This window comes from Zootoca vivipara, chromosome 3, assembly GCF_963506605.1.
Source record: "Zootoca vivipara chromosome 3, rZooViv1.1, whole genome shotgun sequence".
In the NCBI taxonomy this organism is placed as follows: Eukaryota; Metazoa; Chordata; class Lepidosauria; order Squamata; family Lacertidae; genus Zootoca; species Zootoca vivipara.
In genome coordinates this window covers 20,252,589-20,258,733 of record NC_083278.1, presented here as the reverse complement: position 1 = coordinate 20,258,733, position 6,145 = coordinate 20,252,589, and positions in this window count along the sequence as shown.

The window sequence follows — 6,145 nt, the reverse complement described above, 5'->3', positions numbered from 1 at the left end:
ACATGTAAATATGACCCTAACTTCCACCAAGGCCTCTCCAGCTATGCTTCCTAGTATTATCACATCACACTCTGTTCCAGAAGGTCCCCCAGACCTCATCAGGATTACAGTGCCACAGAGGAAAGGAGAAAGCTGGAAAACCCTGTTGTAGACGGAGCTCATCACAATTACAACAACAAAAAGGCTTGACACATCTCGCTTTGCATGTCATATTGGTTTCACCTTTTAAGTTGCATTACTGAAATAAATGAACTTTTCGATGATATTCACATTTTTTGAGTTTCACCTGTATGTACTGAAAACCTCCAAGAGATTTTTTTGAGGCCCAATTGGGAAAGAGAGAGGAGCACTAAATCATCTGCATACAAAAAGGCTGAGATTTTTCTGTTCCTAATTACTGGAGTGGAGGAGCTTGTGTTGGCTATATATGCCACCAAGTCATTAATAGAAAGGTTAAAAAGAGTGGGAGCCAGAATGTTAACTTGCTTTACTCCTAGCAACATTTTAAAAGTGTCAGTCATACCACCATTTAAACCTATTCTGACCCTCATAAGTCTGCAGTCAATGTTGGCAATTTGAATTCCCCCCACAGTCTATTTTAATGCAGCATAAAGATTGTTCTGAATGTCCTTAGTATATTTTGTTATACTATGGTTCAGAGCAAAACACTGATCAATGGTCCTGTGTCATCCTCTGAACCCCACTTGATACTTTGCAACCAGTCTGATACAGTAATTTTTGAAAGGGATACGATGCATATACTGTAGCTTTGAGATGTCTAACAAGCTAATTGGCCTATAGTTTTTATAGAGCATTCCTATCCCTTTTCTTATAAATCAGGAAAATGATACTCATTTTCCACCCAGAGGGCATTTGGCCTGTGGCTAAACAATCATGATATGAAAACACACATTAATTAATTCTCTCTATGGCAGGTTTTGTGTGTGTATTTCAAAAAAAGCAGTGAATATTTTAAAATGCTTTTGATTATAATACAACTCTTCTATTTAACTCACTGAAAGTATGTGGGATTCTAACACATCCAATTATGCTCATTGTTCTACACTACAGTATGATGTTGTTACCCCACCACCCCTTCCTGGATATTCTTTAGAAAATAAGACAGCCAATGATTGATAATTTCAAGACTGGGGACATAGCTATACAGCTGCAAATAAAAACGTTCTAAGTGTATTGTAAAGTGCATTATACAAATGTGACACTAGATGGCTATGGTGAGCTATGGCAAATTAAATACATTTTCCAAAAAATAAATAAATTAAAAAGCATTTTTACAACTTTTTTTAAAATATGTGTGTAGATTCCACCAGTGTCTGATCAAAGTGCAGGATAACACATAGCCACCAGAATGATTTTTGAAAAACGTTATTTCTACAGCTTCTCGTGGGGCAACCAATGAGATATAAATGCAATAAATTAATTCCTTAATAAGAAAGAAATTACTATTTCCCATGCAAAATTCTATTGCCCAAAATATCTCCTACTGGCTTTAAGGAAAGTAGCACAGCACTTGGCTGTCATATAACCCATTTCTATTGCACCAAGCACATTGCAGTTATTTCACAGTGCAACACTTTTACTAGAGGCCAGAACACAGACTATCAAGATCAGTATGGGAAGCAATTTAGATAAATTTCAAGTCCAGCTACAAGCAAGGATGACTCATACTTTGTATGGAATTTAGCCCTGCTCTCACTCTTATTATGGGATTCGTTTCTGGGAGGTTAGCATTAGATTTCTTCCCATCAAAATGGTATCTCTCCCCTGTCATTCTCTCCCCTGTCATTTTGACTCTTAGGGAAATGCTATGCCAAAGAGGTGTATTTTTACAGTGTGACCTAGTGGTGGCGAGGCGATGACATTATCTTATTATCAACATCCCCAAGTACTCGAAAATAAACCCACCGCTGAGTCAAATCCAGAAGGGGTGATTTGTTAAATTACAGGACACCAAGAGTGAATAAAATTGAAGGCACTGAATCAGGAGAGGCATAAATACCGTGTGTCCTGGGTTTTTTTTCTGGAACCATTGCCATAAAAAGTCTCATAGCACAAGTATGGTCCCTTTGCATTTCAAAAACTTTGCCATGTGCTCATTTAAAATACAGTACGGATGATACTTATTCATTGCCATTTAGATCTAGGGTCAAATGTTGCAATTGGTACTACAGCTGATGCAAGGGTGCCCAGCCCTGGAGACGGCTTGAGAACTAAGCTATTTATGAACTCTTTAGGGTGAGCCACACAATTCATAAGCTGTGTTGCCAATCCACATTTGGGATCATTATAGGTACACACGCACCTGGCAAGTTCATGCAACATCTTTTTGACCACTCATTGTAGGCAGAAATTATATATATTCTTTCGGAAGAAAACCTTCTCCGTCCTACAAGATGGAAGAGACAAACGTCCCTTTGCCACTTGATTTTTGTATTTTGTAAGTGACTTTACACTATCCCATTTATAGATAACATTCACAAGAGGAACTATAAAGCAACAGTTGGGATACTACATTATTGGCATTCCCCATGTGCGCATTACATACTTGCAATAAAATTAGATGGATAAATAAAGCACCTTCAGGAACGGATGCTAGATGCTTTTGCTGGAGAATGTTAAAAAGTACTTGCAATTCTTGCACTATAGTGCCATCTACTGTGCAGAGCCTCGTTTTAAAATGGCTAGAAATTACTCTTGCCGCAACATGGTGCTCAGCTTGCATAAATATGCTTCTTGTATCTGCCATTTCTTAAACCAAATGCAGATCCGCTGAAGTTTTCATTTTCAGAGTTTCCAGCATTGTCTAATATTCCAATGTGTGATCCTAACATTTGTTCTGAGAGCTTAGAATAGGATACCATCCACAGATATACTGGTCTAACATGATGTTGTGCCAGTGTTGTTAGATGTTATGAAAGCTACCTTTGGCATGCAGAACCCCCTTCAACACCTGCTGGATTTAGAATTTGCCTAAGGCCCCATAGGGCAGTCTCAGTGTCTCCACATTTTAAGAAACAAAGGAAGGAAAGGCACCTGATGCAAGACCTTGGAAGAGCTGTTTCCAGCTAATTTTAAAATATACAACACTGAACTAGGTGGGCCAACAGTATGATAGTTTCTCATATCCATGAGCTCATTTGAACAAAGTAACATTGGTATTTCCAACACCATCTTATCTGTAGGAACATAGGACAATGCCTTATCTCGAGTTGAATCCTTAGCCCATGTAGTTCTATACTGGTTCTCGGCATCACTCCCAGGTTTCTGAGCTCCAGGGATTCCAGGCACTTAGCCAGGGTTCGGTTTCCTCAGAATGAGGGACAGCGGAGACTGCGGTGTCTGTAGGATATATGGCTTATTCACACACACACACACAATCTGAGCCTCCGATGGAGGGGCTCATAGTCAACACCGCAAGGTCTTGCTTCTCTGACAACCATAGCCTTAGATTCCAGCACAGATTTCCACCTGCCACCTGCTTCTAGCTCACTAAAAGTAAAAGACCCCTGGATGGTTAAGTCCAGTCAAAGGCAACTCTGGGGTTGCGGCGCTCATCTCGCTTTCAGGCCGAGGGAGCTAGCGTTTGTCCACAGACAGCTTTCTGGGTCATGTGGCCAACATGACTAAACCGCTTCTGGCACAACAGAACACCGTGATGGAAACCAGAGCGCACAGAAACACCGTTTACTTATTTATTTAATTGCACTGGCGTGTTTTCGAACTGCTAGGTTGGCAGGAGCTGGGACAGAGCAACGGGAGCTCACCCCATTGCAGGGTTTCTTCCAATTGGCAAGCTCAAGAGGCTCAGTGGTTTAGACCACAGCGCCACGCACGACTCAACTCTGGCTTTTGTCTTCCTAACTACCAGCCAGTTGAAGGAAGGAGGCCAGCCATTTGTTTTCCGGCACAAAGCTACTTCCTTTCTGTTAATGACCCATATAGGCCATTGCCTCACTGAGAACCTAGCCTGGCTATTTCAGGAATTAAATCCTTGCTGGATCCAGGAATCAGAAGGGATTTGGGCACACAGCACCAGATTTAGGGTGATGCAGGTGGTTCCCATGTACAGGGGACTGAGCTGAGGTGCAAAACAATAATAATACCTATATTTATACAGGTACCTACTGAGAAGATCCATTAAAAAGCAACAATACCAAAAAGAATTACTGTGGAAATAAGAAATATTTTTGTGCAAGGGTGCCAAATTCTGTCTTTGCTCAGGGTGTTATATTTCCAAAGTCTGTCCCCACTAGCCATCAGCACAACTCATGATACATAAAAAAGTGACGATGCATTTAATTTTTAATCTTACAGTCACACCTTAAGTCTTATTTTAAGATTAGCAGATTTTTTTCAATGAATCCGGAAACACTTTTCAACTTTAATGGATTTTGTATGGGGACTGATCTTATGGAATATGCAAAAATTGTGAAACTTACCGGAACAATAAGAAATCAAGATAGCCATTTTTTAAATGAAAGAATGGAAATTATTTGTTGACTATTTACAGATAAATTATATAAACAGATAAAAAACATTGGCAGGATTATTGTAATAACTTGCAGTTTTATAAGAGTGTATATTTAAAGAAGATGAATAAATGAGAAAATTAACTTAATTCGGATATGCGGAAGATATTAAAAATAAATTTAAGGAACTGCAGAAAGAGGAGGAAGTCAAGTTTTGAAATGTCAAAATGATTGTAAAATTAGTGAAATGTATAAAATCAGTGAAATGCATAAACTAGAAAAGTACAAAATAAAAACACATAAAATACAAAATAAAAATAAAAATTTGCATTTCCTTAGGTGAGACTCCAGTGAATTCGATGAGGCTTATTCCCAAGCATGGTTGTGTTATAAGGACCACGACCGGGCATCCCCATCTTAGGCAAGTTCGCACACAAAACATGCCTGTCTGCGTTTGGCAGCCCTGTTTAGGGAAGCTTTTAATGTTTAATCCATTATTGTATTTTATTTTTCTGTTGGAAGCCGCCCAGAGTGGCTGGGGAAACCCAGCCAGATGGGCGGGGTATAAATAATAAATTATTATTATTATTATTATTATTATTGTTGTTGTTGTTGTTGTTGTTGTTGTTGTTATTATTACTATTTTAATGTTTGGTGGATTTCTGTATTTTAATATTTTGTTGGAAGCTGCCCAGAGTGGCTGGGGAAACCCGGCCAGATGGGTGGGGTATAAATTATTATTTTTATTATTATTATTATTGGTGGAGTCACGGGCAAGTTGTGCCCAAGGTGGCAACCTAAGAGACACGACGCCCAAGCACTGTATGCAGAGAACTCGGGCTGCCCAATTTCTATTAAAATCAGGACCGGGTTTAGGTTTGACGAGACCCTAAGCTACTGAAGGTAATGGAACCCTTTATATTAAGGTTACCAGATTTTTTTCAATGAATCCGGGGACACTTTTCAACTTCCTACTAAATAGATGGATTTTGTCAGGGGACTGATTTGTAAATCTGGGGACTGTCCCCGGGAAACGGGTACCTCTGGTAACCTTACTTTATATGCGGTATTTTAGGGAGCAGGCTAGCAGGTGGGGCCCATTACTTGCATCATAGGAGCCTACACAACACAAAACACTGTTGCTGTGTGTAGGTTTTATTCTATTTGTTTTTTTTATCTTATATTTTGGAAGTGTACATCCAGTTTATTTTTCCTTTAAATTTTTTCGGGGTCCCCAAGAGAGTGGGGCCCTAAACTATAGCTTCTTTAGCTTATACGTAAATCCGGCACACGCACACACATCTTTGACAGCAGTCAAACGTCTGGCTTTTCCTGCAGCTCAAAACCGGGGAGAAAAAGCAAAAGCAACCCCAAGAACAAACCAAATAAACAAACCCATGGTGGGGACGTCTCCAAAACGTGACCTAAGCATTTGTAAGAGCTCCCTGCTTTCCATTGCTTTTCAGCTCCCTGAACGATACCCCGCTTTAGAACTTTCTTCGTACTTTATGACGCTCATAGTGGGAAAGCCCACTCCCACTTTTACTTTCTCTCTATGGCTTCCGTGAAGCAAGAGCGTCCCCGGAAGAGAGGAGGAGGGAAGGAGGGAGGGAACCGGAAGAAAGGGACGAGAGAAAGGCATGCTCAGTGCGCAT